This window comes from Physeter macrocephalus, chromosome 15 (assembly GCF_002837175.3).
Source record: "Physeter macrocephalus isolate SW-GA chromosome 15, ASM283717v5, whole genome shotgun sequence".
NCBI classification, from domain to species: Eukaryota; Metazoa; Chordata; class Mammalia; order Artiodactyla; family Physeteridae; genus Physeter; species Physeter macrocephalus.
Window position 1 is genome coordinate 20,362,345 of NC_041228.1, and position 16,109 is coordinate 20,378,453.

Sequence of the window (16,109 nt, forward strand, 5' to 3'; positions counted from 1 at the left end):
TATTCTCATTTTACCTATGAGGGAGTGATGCTCCGACAAAGGCATCCAGATGAGAGATTTCTAGGTAATGTTCATAATGACATCCTCCGGTGAAATTGTTGTTACCCTGTCAAGTATATAACAACGAGTTGCTGTTCTCTCCCTTTGTGAATAGGATGCTCCTTTATGCGTCTCATAGAGCAGCCTCATGAGACTTAATGAGTAGTGTCTGTTCGGTGCACCAGAATCCTCAGATAAGAGGAACACCTCTTAGTATTTACTAGGAAAGAGCGAGGCTTTTTGAGCAGCTGCTCCTGTGTAGTTAATGACACTGGCCAGAGGGGTTGCTGCTTCCTGGGCTTTGTCTTTAGTGGTCATTACCATCAGGAAATGTACCTCAACCAGGATGTTACTTCATAAGTTGTAAGTGCAGTTTTTGAACAGAGAAAGGAAAATAGAAATCACCTTTGTGATGTAACATTTTAAAGGATGACCTTTACTGTTACTGTGATCCTGAGTTCCACAAATTAGAAGATGCATGTTTGTTCCAAATGTTACATCTTATATGATTTAGGGATGGTGGGAGGGGGGGGCCCTATAGAGCCATGCTAGAGGTGGGGTGTTGCTTAATCTTGTGGAGGGGCAAAATGGGCTCTATTCTGAACCAGCCACTTCTGGTACCCCAGGACAGCCGTGGACAAGTCGTCTTAATAGCCATCGGTCTGTTTCCTCCTCCTGCAAGTAATCCCTAAGATAATAATGCTGACCCTACTTCCTCAGGCGTTTGGAAAGAGTGACTAATGTAAAGGAAAGGCATTCGGAGTATATGAAATCATGCTGGAAACACGAACTGCAATAAGGAACAAGAAAGCAGCAGTCCCTCTTACTTCCCAGGAGATTTTGTATGATGATTATTTTCCGTAGTGTTTTCTTTTGTTAAGTGAAAAGCTGGCCCATGCTTGGGAGATGATGCAGGGAAAGAACACTCTAGACTAGGATTTAGGAATGTGTTAGTAATTGGTGATTAATTTTGCTGTTAAAATCTCACTGATGCTGTTAAAAAATAGAAATTAGATTTTTCCCTCTTCTGTTTTCTGTCCCTCCCCCCTTCACCCATTCTCAGTGCCCCAGTGTCTCCTCCCTCTCATCACCCCCACCATGTTATCTGTCAGCATTCGGTGGAGTGATCTTGCCTCATATTAACCTGAGAAAGATAAACCAGAATTTAAAAACACTTCTTGACACGTGGTAAATATGCAAAACCTACATTCATTGTTTATAAACGATCATATTAGCTGACCTTCTAAATAACATAGAGCGAGTCATTTTAGAGCATATTAGGCACTTATTGCCTGCCAAGTTAGTGAGTGACAGTGAGTGAGGGAACAGAAATGAGGGAATTTAGGTGCTGTACACCTACAGTGCCCCCAAGAGAATACCTCTGGGATGGAATGTACGATTGCTTGTCCAGGCATTCCCTCATCGCCTGTTCTCTCTTTTCTACCTACTAGAGTCCATTCTGCTGGACAGACAGAAGCGACATTGCTATTACACGCTCATGAGAATGTGCAACTATGTTAATCACGCCAGGTCCAAGGAGAGCTTTGAGTCTCTGAGGCTATCCCGTTAGCTCTGTTAAATGAGTATTAGACCATCCACCTCCAAAATTTGGGGTGAGAATTTTATGAAAGCGTCTTAACGATGAAAATATTAAAGAAGCATAGGTAGGCTTTTAGATTTTCCTAGGAGTATTAGCATAAAGATAAAAAATGATGGTAGCAGTAGGAAGCTACTTATGACAAGATGTCTTTACAGCGTGGTAGCTTATGAACATTCTTTTCCTCTCCGTTTAGTTCCCTGCCATCAGTACAATTACTAATACTACCATTTTGGTGATGTCCAGAGAGAAAGGATTTGATTTTGATAGATGTTCTTGAATTATTTGTATTCCCTCTTTAGCCATTATGCTCTGAAATAGTTTTCTCTTAAACAATGTTGTTAATAAGAGTTAGACAGAAGTCTGAATTTTTGTTAAAAGTGCCGATTCCAGCTTTAGTTCTGTCATTTTAGACTTCTCTCTACCTTGTCATGCCATTTTAACTATGTATATATTGTCATTCCAAAAGCTAAGCTGCGGGCCTCTATCCTGAGAATTATAAATCTCTTAAAGAAAAAGAAAGAAGAGGCCTAGCTGGATTTCCTGGGTAATGGATGTAACTCTGTGTGTGTGTGTGTGTGTGTGTGTGTGTGTGTGTGTGTGTGTACGCGCACGTGTGCTGACGCTCCAGGCCTTGGAGACTGGTATCAGAATTACTCTGGGGCTCCCCTGGTGGCGCAGTGGTTGAGAGTCCGCCCGCCGATGCAGGGGACGCGGGTTCGTGCCCCGGTCTGGGAGGATCCCGCATGCCGCGGAGCGGCTGGGCCCGTGAGCCATGGCCGCTGAGCCTGCGCGTCCGGAGCCTGTGCTCTGCAACGGGAGAGGCCACAACGGTGAGAGACCCACGTACCGCAAAAAAAAAAGAATTACTCTGACCTAAAACTGCACTCTAGATTTTAACACACCTCCAGTTGAAGAGAGGAGAAAACATTTGCAGCATGGAATTATCGGTCCCATTACCACCCGGGTGTCAACGAAATGAAGCTTTTCTATTACGAGATTGCCGTAAATCACACAAGAGGATGACAACCTCATTAACATGGGTAAAGTTACTGTAATTTATGTATAAATAACTTTTCCGTATCAAGATGTAGTATCATTCAGTCCCTCCAGAATAACATCTTTTCCATGAAAAAAGTAAAATGCCAAAAAAAGCCGTTTCTATCAAAGAAATCCACAGAAGACAGTGGTTTCTGGCTATAAAACTGGCTTTGACACAGCCCACAGCATCTCTGCTTTATAATTTTAGGTTTTCCATTCAGCCAAAATGGAATAGTTCAGGCCTTATCTCAAATAGTGATTTGCTATATTGTTGGCTTTGATATATCAATTGGCTGGGAACCAGTTTAGGGCCAGATTATGTAGGGATCTCTTTGGTGTCCTTTGGAAAAGGGGCTGTGTTGGGTGAAGGATCTCCACTATGGATTTTGTACTCAACTCATGACAACAGCCAAAAGGATCCTCCATGTGGTTTACGAAGTGGATATTTTGCCCAGAGTCCCTGCATGGTGGAAACATCTGAGAGAGAGATCCTGAATGTCCATCATGTGCTGAGGCCCCTGGGCCTGGAAGTGAGCCCAAGCTGTAGTTACCGAGGTATTTCCTCTGGTTTGGTGTTAACTCCTGGTGAGGGGACAAGCAAGCAGGGGAGGCCAGGACCCTTATGTGGGCAGGGGTTCCCTTGGATGACCTGACATCTTATAACAAATGCTGAGTTTACCAGCTTGAACTCTACCACCCACACTTATTCTTATCTCTCTTAGTTCTTTTGCTGTGGCTGTAATTATCCAGAACTTATCTTATAGTTTTCACTATGTTATTAGCAATAGAAATACCAGTTTTGATCTTTTTTTTTTTTTTTTTTTGTGGTACGCGGGCCTCTCACTGTTGTGGCCTCTCCCGCTGCGGAGCACAGGCTCCGGACGCGCAGGCCCAGCGGCCATGGCTCACGGGCCCAGCCGCTCCGCGGCATGTGGGATCCTCCCAGACCGGGGCACGAACCCGTGTCCCCTGCATCGGCAGGCGGACTCTCAACCACTGGGCCACCAGGGAAGCCCCAGTTTTGATCTTTATATAAATTCTGGGAAGGAATTTTTCTTAAGATCGGACTTGACTTGGGACACTATATTTATATACTTTCTGGTGGCCATGTTGTACAGTGACAAGTGATTCACTAGTTGGGGTCAGAATCCAGTCTAGCCAAAATAAACTCATTACACTTTGCTCTTCCACCTTGGCCTCTGCAACCCAGCACCGCAAAGGTGTCCATTTGGTCAGGAAGCTGAAAGAATATGGAGCCCAAGATTAGGAGGCCTGTATCCTAGCCCCAGCTTGTTCTCTCTTAAGCCCCCAGTTTTCTCCTCAGTAAATGAAGTCAATGAAATTAATCACTTTCAAGAGCTCATCTAGCCTTGAAGGAAGATCATTTTTTCTTTTTAATTATTATTTAAATATAAAATTTTAGATAAGTTTTAAACACAAAAGTACTACTTGATCATTAAAATAAACAAATGAAAGAGTAAAGAAAGGAATAAAGTAAAAAGCAAAAGTTTTCCTGCCCCCTCTTTTGGTCCCAAAATATACAATTTTAAAGGGGAAATCTCTGGATCTGGAAGAGATGATCTCTTTAGATTACTCTTAGAGGTAATCTCTAATGGTGACGACGTACAGTCCTGTAAGGTTTTCTATGCAGTATTCTGCATTGTGTAGGGCTGAACCATTCCTAGGGAAGGATTCTTAGTTTCGGTCTTTGTCTCTCCCTTGCAACATGGTGCCACTGTTGATCAAGGAGCCTGATCTGTCTCTATTTCTGTTATACCATTTTATCTTCATTAGTCTTTGTTTCTTCTTCATGTGTTTAAAAAACAACCCTCTTGGGACTTCCCTGTTGGCGCAGTGGTTAAGAATCCACCTGCCAATGCAGGAGACACTGGTTTGAGCCCTGGTCCAGGAAGATCTCATATGCCGTGGAGCAGCTAAGCCCGTGCGCCACAACTACTGAGCCTGTGCTCTAGAGCCCGCGAGGCACAGCTACTGAAGCCTAGAGCCGGTGCTCCGCAACGAGAAGCCACCGCAACGAGAAGCCTGTGAACTGCAACGAAAAGCCTGTGCACTGCAACGAAGAGTAGCCCCTGCTCGCCGCAACTAGAGAAAGCCTGTGCACAGCAATGAAGACCCAATGCAGCCAAAAATAATAAATAAATAAATAAATAAATGGAAAATAACAAGTTTTCGTGAGGATATGGAGAAATTGGAACCCTTATCCATTGTTTAAAAAAAAAAAAGAAAAAAAAAACAGAATCCACCTGCCAATGCAGGGGACACAGGTTTGATCCCTGGTCTGGGAAGAACCCACATGCCACGGAGCAGCTAGAGCCTGCGAGCCACAACTACTGAGCCTGCGTGCTGCAACTACTGAAGCCGGCGCACCTTGAGCCCGTGCTCCGCAACAAGAGAAGCTACAGCAAGGAGAAGCCCACACACTGCAACAAAGAGTAGCACCCGCTCGCCGCAACTAGAGAAAGCCTGCACGCAGCAACAAAGACCCAATGCAGACAAAAAAAAAAAAAACAAAAAACCAAACAAAAAACAACCCTCTTCTTCCTCCTTCTCCTCTTCCTTCTCCTGCCCTTCTCCCCCTTCTCCTTTTCTCTTCTTTTCTTCATTTCTATAGAAGTATCCTAAAAATAACTAAACACTTATTAGTTTTAGTTATTTTTAAACACTTAGTAGTAGTTCCCAGTGCGAAAGGTATGTTGGTATTGCAGATTGTCATTGTCTTTAAAAAATAAAATAATACTATTTGTCAGATGCACAAGATTTACTGAGTGCTTGCTCTGTATAAGACATCAAACTGAGTACTAAAACAGGGTGTAATAATGTGGTATGAAAACCATATTTGTGCCAACCAGCACAGATGGAAATCTTGTTACCAACCAGAGTTGTGTCCATTCATCTTCCACACAGCAAAGCCAATCTACTGACACTGGGTTGTGATGAAGGAAAGTACAGCGTTTATTTGCAGGGCACCAAGCAAGGAGAACGAGCAGCTAATGCTCAAAAGACCTGAACTCTCTGATGGCTTTCCGGCAAGGGTTTTTAAAGTCAACGTTAGGGGGTGAGGGTCACAGGGTGCACGATCAGCCCCTGAATTTTTCTCATTGGTTGGTAGTGAGGTAACAGGGTGATGTTTCTGGAATTTCAGTCATCAACCTTCTGATTCCAGCTGGTCTGGGGTCTACCTGCTTGTGGTCAGTGTGTGGTCACTATCCTCCACCGGCTGGGGGTCTTAGTTTCTGTAGAACAACTCAAAGATATGCATCAGATTGTCATCTATATCCCTTCAGGAAGAACCAGGAGGCCTGTGGCTCTGTTGTTCTAATCAATAACTGCTTTAGTCTGTTCTTTGGAACTCCAGGGAAGGCCAAACTAGAAGCAGGGGACACAGTGGAGCTTGTATCCAGGAAGGCTCTGCAGGGTCCTACTTGGATTCAATCTGAGGGATGCTGGGTTTCCTGGAACCTGACTAGATCCTGGTACTCTTTACTGAGTTCTGAAGAAGAAAGAGATGTTAAAGAGAGTGCTGCGTACAAGCTCCCGCCAAAAGGATATGAGAAATGTAAAATTTGGACCCACCATTTGCCTTCTCCCCAAGGCCAGTTTTCTAAGAAGGTTCTTTATTTGCTCTTGGCTCTTGATTGGCTTAGGGCTGTTGAGTGTTTACTGCTTTCTGTTGATGGTAGTTGTGTTACCAAGTCCAGGCTCACTGCTCACCACAGGACAGGCCAATGAATTGGAGACGAGGTGTTGAGGCAAAAGGAATACGACTTTATTCGGAAAGCCAGCAGACAGAGAAGATGGCAGACTAGTATCTCCGATAAACCATCTTATCAGCGTTTGGAGGCCAGTTTCTTTTACAGCACAGAGTGGGGAGGAGATGAGGAGGTAAAGTAAAAAGGCCATAAGTTTTGCAAATATCCCCTAGAATGGCCAGCTTCGGGTAGGGGATGTGTTAATTTCTTCTTTCTTGCAGCCTTCCACAGGTGGGTGGGGTCAGATTGTCTCCCTGTGAGCTGAACAGAGACATTTAGTTTAACATTCAGGCCCAGGGGCAGGGTACCCTGAGGCAGGCCATTATGAATGATTATAATAACAGAAGCAACGAAAAGTAAAGGTTAAAGTCAAAGAAACAGATCGAACATGGAGTCCGATTTAGCTCTTCCCTCTTAGAGTTGTAGACTTTTGTCCTTATAAGTGCTTCATTTGTGGTCTTTCGACTCAATTACTTCTTGGATGGGGAGTCTGAACAGGCCACCCAGACTGAGTAAGTTTCATCTCTCATGTTATTGTGGGTGGATGATCATAGATCAGAGTCTCTGCTTTCTTTGATGGTCAGTGCAACATGCTTCCTGACTGCCCCACCATATACCAGGGAATATGAAGGCTTGGCCCATATCTAAGGCTTATTGAAGGCTTATCTATTCTGTGATCTTTTCCTGCTGTTGGTGTGATTACACAATGGGGGAAATTTAATCATGAAAGAACTTAATAATTATAAAGAACTTACCGTGTGCTAGGCAGTGGCCTGAGCACCCTCTTGCAACAAGAGACAAGCACTCCTATGACGCCCATTGTAGAGATAAGGAAGGTGAAGTTTAGAGAGGACAAGTGACTTTGCCGGAGTCACTCAGCCAGTGAGTCTTGGAGTCAGAAATCAGCCTCGGGCAGTTTGACTCCAGAGTCCAAGCTCTTCCCAGCGGTCCCTTCCAGTACCTTCCATCCCTGTAGCCTGACTTGTCACAGATTTAGGTAGGCCTCACGAGGCTGTTTGTGGTTGCATTACGTGCACTAGTGACACCTAACAGCAAAGCTATTTCTCAAACACACACCAGAGCACTCATGGACTATATTGTTTCACTAGTCCACGGTCTTGTGAATCTTGCCATGATCTTGCAGAAAGAGTTCTCAACGGAGAGTCAAAACACTTGGTCATGTAGCTAGACTTTTCTAAGCCCCGGACATCTCATCAATAAAATGAGGACAGTGACACTTGACAAGATTGTAGTGGTAGTCGAACTGTGTAACATACATGAAACAGAGACTGGCTGGGCTCTCACATAGTTGGTTCTCAGTTCATTTTATTTCCTTTTTTTTTTAACCTCCACCAATTCCTCTTCCTCCCTCTCTGTATTTCCTGATTTTTCTCCCTTGCTGGCACAATCATTCAACGTACCTATTTCCGGGCTGTAGTTCCAAGTAGCAAGAAAGCAGAAGTGGATGTGTTTATCGCCGTCTCAGGCTCTCAGAGTGAGTGTGTTGTCTTTGGAAGCTGTGGTCAGATGCCACACCAGGTGGACCGTCTTCACTGGAGTTCTGGAGAGGAAAGAGAGCCTGTTAGTAGACAAATGAGTCACAGGAGGAGGTGGCCAACTAGTGGAATACCCTCTCGTTCTGATATTTCTTTCTCCTGGGAGTGATTTTATCTTCATCAGCAGTTCATCTTGACCTCCCAAGACTTGACTTGTGCGGTCTTTCTGGGGCTTGTGAAAATGATATGAGCCTGGCAAGACATTTAATCCACTGTGGAGACACCCTCCTGAGAGGAAATGGCATGCAGATTATGCTTATCATGGGAAACATGTATTAGGCCCATCCTGGACATCTCGTAAATAAATCTATTTTTTAACTTTCTCTAGGAGGACTTTCCAGGGAAGGGAAATGATCTCAGAAATGGTGACAATGTACAAATGATGGCAAATGAATGGAGCATCCAACTGTGATTTTTTTTTCTTTCTAAATGATTAACAGACTCAAGTTATAAACATAAGAAATAAAAATAAGTTTTTGAGACGTAAGTCACCATCAAGTATAGGACTGCAAATCAGCGTTTCCTTTTTTAACTTTTTATTTTGAAATAATTTTATACTTAGAGAAAAGTTCCAAAAATAGTGTATCCTTCACCCAGCGTTCCATAAAGTTAACATATTATATAACCGTAGTGTAATTATTCAAAGAAATTGGCATTGGTACAATACTATTAATTAAGCTACAGACTATTTGGATTCCATCAGTTTTTTGTTGTTGTTGTTGTTTTGTTTTGTTTTGCTTTTTTTGGCTGCATTGGGTCTTAGCTGCGGCATGCGGGATCTTCGTTGAGGCATGTGGGCTCCTCCTTGCAGCACTTGGGCTTCTCTCTAGTTGTGGCGCCCGGGCTCCAGAGCGTGTGGGCTCTGTAGTTTGCGTCACGCAGGCTCTGTCATTGAGGCGTGTGAGCTCAGTAGTTGTGACCATGCAGGTTTAGCTGCCCTGGGGCATGTGGGATCTTAGTTCCCCGACCAGGGGTCGAACCTGTATCCCCTGCATTGGAAGGTGGATTCTTTACCACTGGACCACCAGGGAAGTCCTTCCATCAGCTCCAGCAGCCCCCCCTTCTCTCTTTGTTCCTGGATCTAATCCTGGATCCCACACTGTCTTTAGTCTTAATGTATTTTTAGTCTCTGCCAATCAGTGACTGTCCTCAGTCTTTCCTTATCACTCATGACATTGACAGTGATTATTCATTTTAATGCTCCTTTTCAGTCCTTATCACTAACTTGTTTTATAGTCAACATTATCCAACTGTAGTTAAATTTTTTCATTTAGCATCCCAATATGAGACATTTTCAATGTATGGCATATGAAGTGGTTGGAATTTCTCTCTGCAGTAAATTTCAGGATTTGGCTAGTGATTCAGTTCTTAAAAGTTTAATGGTCACAGAATGAACAAGCAAAGGGACTTCCGATAGTTTTCTCCAACTACTCTTGTCTTGACCATAAAGAAACGGAGGGCAGAGGAGTAAGGGGATGTGCTAGGGACACACAGATGGTTAGGGGAGAACCCCAGTCTTACCTTGTTGTCATGTGGTTACCTTGCTAAAAATCTCCAAAGTTTTCCCTTCACAGTTGGAATTAAATCTAGTCACGTTACTGTGTCGACAAGGCCCTCAGAGACCTGACCTCAGCCTGCCTTCCCCACCTCATCTCCACTGTTCCCGCACCTCCTTCATGATTTTCTAGCCACACTGGTCCCTCTTTCTGAAATACTCCAAGCTCATTCTTCTCTCCCACGTCAGGGACCCGCTCTTGAAACGTATTGATTCCATTTTGATTTTTCCTAAAAGCTTCTCATGATAATCTGTGATTTTAATGATAAAATATTAGCTAGACAATAAGCATTGCTGTCTCTCCTAATCATAAACTGACCTTGATATGTTCAATTTGCTTTAGTAAGTCTTCCCTGACATTGCTGTCCCCAGTAGAATGCGAGCCTCTTGAGAGTAAGGACCTCATCCTGTAAGGATACAACTGTATCCCTTAGGTCCAGAACTGTGCCTGGCATCTGAGAAGTAGCTCAATAAGTATCTGTGGACCGAGTGAGTACATTTTCTGAGAGCTATGGTTACAGGAAGAAGAAACCTGTCCTTCCCTTTCTTCTGGGGCCTGTGAGAAGCATCTTTCCTGGGTCACCTGGCCAACAGGAATTTATTGGAGATCTCCCTGGCCAGCACCACAATAGGGCTTTGTTAAATCTGCCCCTCCTTTTTTTTTCCCCCTGTTTAACTTGAATAGTGTAAGGGACAGAGAGCAAAAAAGGTGAGCATTTCAAAGGCCTTTAAATCAAAGTCAGCTCTGCCACTTGGCCTTTGGTGGGTCCCGTTCAATGAGAAATCCACCCCTTCCCATAAAGGTGTTATAAGATACCTCTTTCCCAAACATTTGGAGTAGAACTATAGAGTCTTTAAAGGATAATAAAATACCAAGGTTTAAATACATTTCTATTACTTTTCACAACTCCGTTATTACTCTGTTGTCTTTGGAGGGGCCCCTGAGGGGCTGTGAAAGGGCCTTTACCAGCAGATCAAAAGAATGGAAGTGCTGACGGCACCTCTGGGTTCACCAGCCTGAAACAAAAGGACAGCAGCGTCCTTTCTAAGACCTGTGCCGCACCCCTGGCTACACTTTATGTTGTTAGATCTAGATGGAGACCTGTTTGATTTGAGAGCCGGGCAGGCTTTCATTAAAAATGTCTTTTTGCTTTTATGAAGTTTCCTTACCCAACTCATTTGGTACGAATTACAGAGGCTGCTGTAGATAAACCTGCTGTCATGACTAGGAATGAACAAAACGTGTTAGCGTGACCTATTCTACACGGAGTAGGACATTAAGAAATGTCAAATCAGGCCATTCAGATGCCATTAGAAATATAAAACTATCCTTTTCATTTACAAAAAAACAACAGCAACAACAGCTTCTAGCAGCGTATCCTTATAATGGTATCAATCCATTTACTGATGAGAAAGCTGGAATTTAAGGAGATCAGGTAGTAGGCAATAAAAGGTGAACCGACGCCTTTAAGAAATTTTAAACAGGGCTTCCCTGGTGGCGCAGTGGTCGCGTGTCCGCCTGCCGATGCAGGGGACGCGGGTTCGTGCCCCGGTCCGGGAGGATCCCACGTGCCGCGGAGCGGCTGGGCCCGTGAGCCACGGCCGCTGAGCCTGCGCGTCCGGAGCCTGTGCTCCGCAACGGGAGAAAGAAAAAGAAATTATAAACATAAATGTATTTGATCCTGCTTGTGGAGCAGCAGGTATTGTACTAGTTTCGTTTAGTGAATTGGATGAGTGATGAATAGGTACTAAAGAGGCTTTTTGGCTTTTGTTCCCACTTGGTTTTATATTTATTTCAAGTTCACCAAACAACCAAATTTAGGCTGAGCAAGAGTTCCTTGAAAAGGAGGGCCAGATATGGACCCAGGAAGCCTGGGTATTGCCTGCTCCTCTTTCTGTCACCAACTAAACTATTTGTGAATTTGGGCAGTAAATAGCTCTTTAGGCCGTAGTTTCCTTTACCTACCTAGTTCTAAGTTATTATTCTTGTCTGACCCTACCATATAATGAATTTTTTAAGAAACTGATTTGTAATAGGTATACAGTAGCTTTAAATATCTTTTTTTTTTTTTCAGTTTTGGAAAGTAGTTCTCTTAAAAGAACAACTATCATTCCCCTTAATTCCATATTATCGATAACATTTATTTGCTTAAAGAGACTTTTCGGTGCACAGTATTTAGTGGATACCACATAAATGTTGCCTAAATCAGTGGAAACATTGTTTGGCTAATATTAACCAAAAAGTAATTTCTTTAAAGTTTAGACCCTATTTCAGAAAAAGAAATGTAATCCATGTTGGTAAGATTGTCCCTTGATGTTACAGATGATGAGGAAGTAGCTATATACCTTCTTCCAAAATGTTTTCTAGCTAATGCTATCTTACTGTTCACATGTAAAAAACCCATAGGCAGCTGGTGTATTTTATAGGCTTATAAATACCAGAACTTACTAACAGGTTGATCAGCAAGCTTTACAGTTTGCTTTAAAAAGTGAGAGCTTCCTAATCGTGGAGAAATAACTTCCCAGTTCATTTGTTTTTAAAATGTGAATTTCATCAAGAAGACCTAGGATGGATTTTTACCAAATGAAGTGTGGTATGACAGTAAACTTCACAGCACATTTTATTAATTCATATGTAATATGGCAGAATGAGTGGCTACTGAAAACAGCAAAGTGAGAGAATATTTCTCATTCAGAGTATCTCATTTTCCATTATTAATAATTAATAGAGCTTTTCATTTTTAAGTGTTACTACTGAAAGTGCCAGTGTGCTCAGCAGTAAGCAATTACAGAATGTTATTTTAAGGTAATGGTGTTCCCAGTAACAACAAAAGTCAGAGGATGGGCAGGAAACACTCTTATTATCAGATATGGGCACCATCCTGACACAGACAGAGGCTTTGTGGATTGTTCTCCAACTATTTGCACACGACTGTAATGCAGGTACCTAGAGCAAGCATTTTATGCTGTTCAAAAGCTTGAAAAATTTGTTGATGGTGAAAATTGCTAAACCCTTACATGGACTGATTGTTTTAGCTGTTAAAATGCCAACAATTCACTGTTACCTGCTTGTGTTTGGGCAAGGATCTGGATATTGGTAGACTTGCCTATGTGAAAGCATTTGCTTTACTAAGGCCGCTTTGTTTGATCTGAGAATTGTTTGAGAGTGAGTGTGCGGGTGGAGGATGTCAAGAAGGAATTCCATGAGGAATGCTATGTCCTTTAACAGAGAATTCAGGGCTGTGATGGGGGAATGTGCAGGGTCAGGCATGGTCTGGGTTGTCATACTGAGGTATGAAGGAGATGTGCTAAAACAAGCAGTCTCTCTTTCTTTCTTTGTTTCCTGCACTTGGAACTCTCCAAATTTTGGATAATAATAGTTCTGTATTAGTCAGATAATATAGGATGGATTTGTGGGTTCGGGTAAGACCTGTGTGACATGACCTTTGCCTTCTGATCTAATAGATCTGACACCTAACATCACCATCATTCTCCTTAAAATAGATATAAAACATACGTATACTGTTCTTTCCCAAGGAGACAAGTGTTTTCCCAGTAAAATATTTACCATTCATTAATTTTTCAGATGCCCATGTGTTTGTGTTTTTGTTTTTTTTTTTGGTTTTGAGGTATACCAGTTGTATGTATAAAATGTATAAAGCTTAACACACAAAATATGAATGTCTGGGCTCTAAAGAATTACATAGGAAATAGTGCATGTGATAGAACAGATTTTGGAAATGTGCTTTGAGGTTGTAAGATCTTGGAGAGCTGTCGTTTGGGAGGATATTTATCCCTGGGGATGACTAATGGATTTCAACGGATGGCAACTCATGTTAATTGGTAGTGGCTTACTGAACGCTGTGTTGAGAAGGATTCTGAGGACTTTTGAATTCAATGGGAAAGAAGTCTGTTTCTTATGTCCGTCACAGGCATCAGTCTTGTCATTTGTTTTGCCATTCCTGGTTTATATACTCCTCTGACATGAGACTGAGCAGGGATTTAGTATAAACCACTATTTAGATGGGTTCTGAACCCATGTTTCAAAATTAAATCAAGTCCAAGAATTAAGTCAATCAGAATTTAATCTTTGTTGAGCTCTTACCACGTGCTACATGCTGTGAAGAAAACAAATAATGCAAAGTTAAATTGAAAGACACTGAATGGTGGGGGATGGTCAGATCATAATAACTGCTGAAAGAATTAGGAAGAGAGTCAGGAGAATCAGAGATTATAAAGAATGGCAAAGGGGAAGCCATTCCTGCAGGGAGAGATGGTTGTATAAAAGCAAAGGTAGCGAGCACGAAGTATAGCCTTTTCAGAGCAATGTGAGGGCTCCAGCCTATTTGGAAAGATTGTGATTTGGAGAAAATGGGAGCCACCAGCTGGTAGAGGGCCTTAGAAATGGATTGTTTTCATGGTTTTCTTCTTCTTGCTACTTTGTTCTAGACTATAGGTCCCTAGAAGGTAAGAAATGGGTTATCAGTCACCTTTTCATCAGTGATTTATTAAGCCATCCACCATATGTCAGGCACCATCTTAAGATGACAAGACTTGGTTTGGACTCTGGCCTGGAGGATTTTTCAGAGTGGAGTAGGAATAGAGAAGGAAATGTCTACCAATTCATACCTGCAGGCCTTTTTAAGGAACTCATTATTAGCTCCATTGTACAGAAGAGATGACAGAGGCTCAGAAATAAATGCTAATTTGCCTAAGGTCACCCAGCAGAGCTGGATTAGCATCTAGGTCTTTTTTGCACTTGAATTCTGGCTTCTGTTCCCCAGAGTTCTTACAAGTGCACTTTGATCAAGTGCTATATTTATGGGCCTTTTTATGTAATTTCTCCTTTGCCCAGAGCTAGGAGATAGCATGTTCTTATAGTTCTTTCTGAAAGACATTTAAAGTAAGCATTTTTAATGAAGCATAATATGCATACCAAAAAAGTCCACAAATCATAAATGTTCAACCTGACTAGTTTTCACAAAGTGAACCCCTTATAACCACTACCTAGAGGAACTTAGTGCATTTCAGTTATTTAAAGTGAGTGGAAATTGACCATAAGATAATTCATTTTTGCACATTTCCTCTTTCTCCCTCCCTCCTTCCTTCTTCCTCTTCTCCTGTTCCCCATTTATCCTAGTCCCCTCTCCTCTGCCTCTTTTTTCCCCCCCATTTCCTCCAGGCTGAAGTGTTCCCTTGAACTTCTTGATCACAGAACTTTGTCCCAAAGGACATCCTTGAAACCACCTGGTGGGTTGGAGGGGATGATGCCTGTCTTTTGGGAATCACATCAGCTATAGAGAAGGAACATGACAAGTGCCAGCAATGTTGAGCGCTGATTTAATTCTATTCAAGCCACTTTCTCATATACCTAGAAGGTACCAGGCATTGTGATATTTTAAAGAATATATCCATGCCAGTCTTCACAGATATACCCATTTTGCATACAAAGACACTAAAATTCAAAGAGGTTAAGTGACTTCTGCAAAGTTACATACAACCTAGTAAATGGTAGATTTCTTTACACTCATCCATTTTTCTTTAAAATGCATCATAGCTGCCTGCTTTTACCTTCACTCTTTGCTAAACTAAGTTTGCATGACTAAAAATAAAACTAAATTAGTGAAAAAGGGCCTAGACACACCAGGTTTGTTACAGGAACTGCTTTTTTGCCTCCCTTTCTTTTTTAGAATAAGAACTCTGATTCCAGATAATTGCAGTCCTGGAAATAGGACACGGCCTCATATTTTGAGAAGCTGTTCTCACGTTTCCAGATCTCTGTAAGAGCCTGTCTTTGCAGGCTTGTTTAGTTATACTGTTGGCTTAAAGCTGATGCAACTGGTTTTCTTAGAACCAGAAGTTCCTGAAGAGATACAAACAAGATAAATCAGCTTTCTTTGTGTCATAGTTAGTTAAAAAAACAAATTCTAAGAACCTCAGGTCAATTACTGTCTCTCGAGTAACCCGTGTCCCTAGGAAGTATTTTAAATGCCCTTTTGAATGATACAAATGCAGTTCAAGAGAAGGGCATTATTTAAGAATTTGTTTACAACTTCTGTGATTAGAACAACTCTTACAGTTTGACTTTTTTTGAGGTGAGAGTCTCCTTTATTAGTTTTATTTCCCTCTCATGCCTTTCCAAACCCAGGAATACTTACATGTTGGGATTGAGCCTGTCTTTAGATTATTGATTAGAGGTGCCATTTAATTTGGTATTTTGACAAAGAGTGCCTTATGTCAGGTTTGTAAGACTGACTTCTCTTTGCAAGCAAGTGTCCAACAAGCAGGAGAAGAGAGTTTCAGTACACGTCGTTGGAGATTGAAAATAATTTTTTACACTGTATGACTCCTTTCAAGAATGCCATTTTGATTCATGTTTAGTTGAATCTGTGATAAATCTTTGTTTCCGTGTTTTTTGTTTTTTGTTTTTTTTTTGCGGTACACCGGCCTCTCACTGCTGCGGCCTCTCCCGTTGCGGGGCACAGGCTCCGGACGCGCAGGCTCAGCGGCCATGGCTCACGGGCCCAGCCGCTCCGCGGCATGTGGGATCT

At 42.3% G+C, this 16,109-nt stretch overlaps 1 protein-coding gene and 1 long non-coding RNA gene across 2 annotated transcripts in view; one reads left to right on the plus strand and one right to left on the minus strand.

The window, feature by feature from the left end:
• EXT1 (exostosin glycosyltransferase 1) overlaps positions 1-16,109 on the plus strand; it is a 311,978-nt gene that overhangs the window by 183,715 nt on the left and 112,154 nt on the right. The gene's annotated exons all lie outside the window — the stretch shown is intronic.
• LOC114487925 (uncharacterized) lies at positions 6,141-8,447 on the minus strand. Its single transcript, XR_003683493.2, has 3 exons — positions 7,869-8,447; positions 6,272-6,708; positions 6,141-6,188 (listed from the first exon to the last, which is right to left on the minus strand). It is a non-coding gene; the product is annotated as an uncharacterized lncRNA (long non-coding RNA).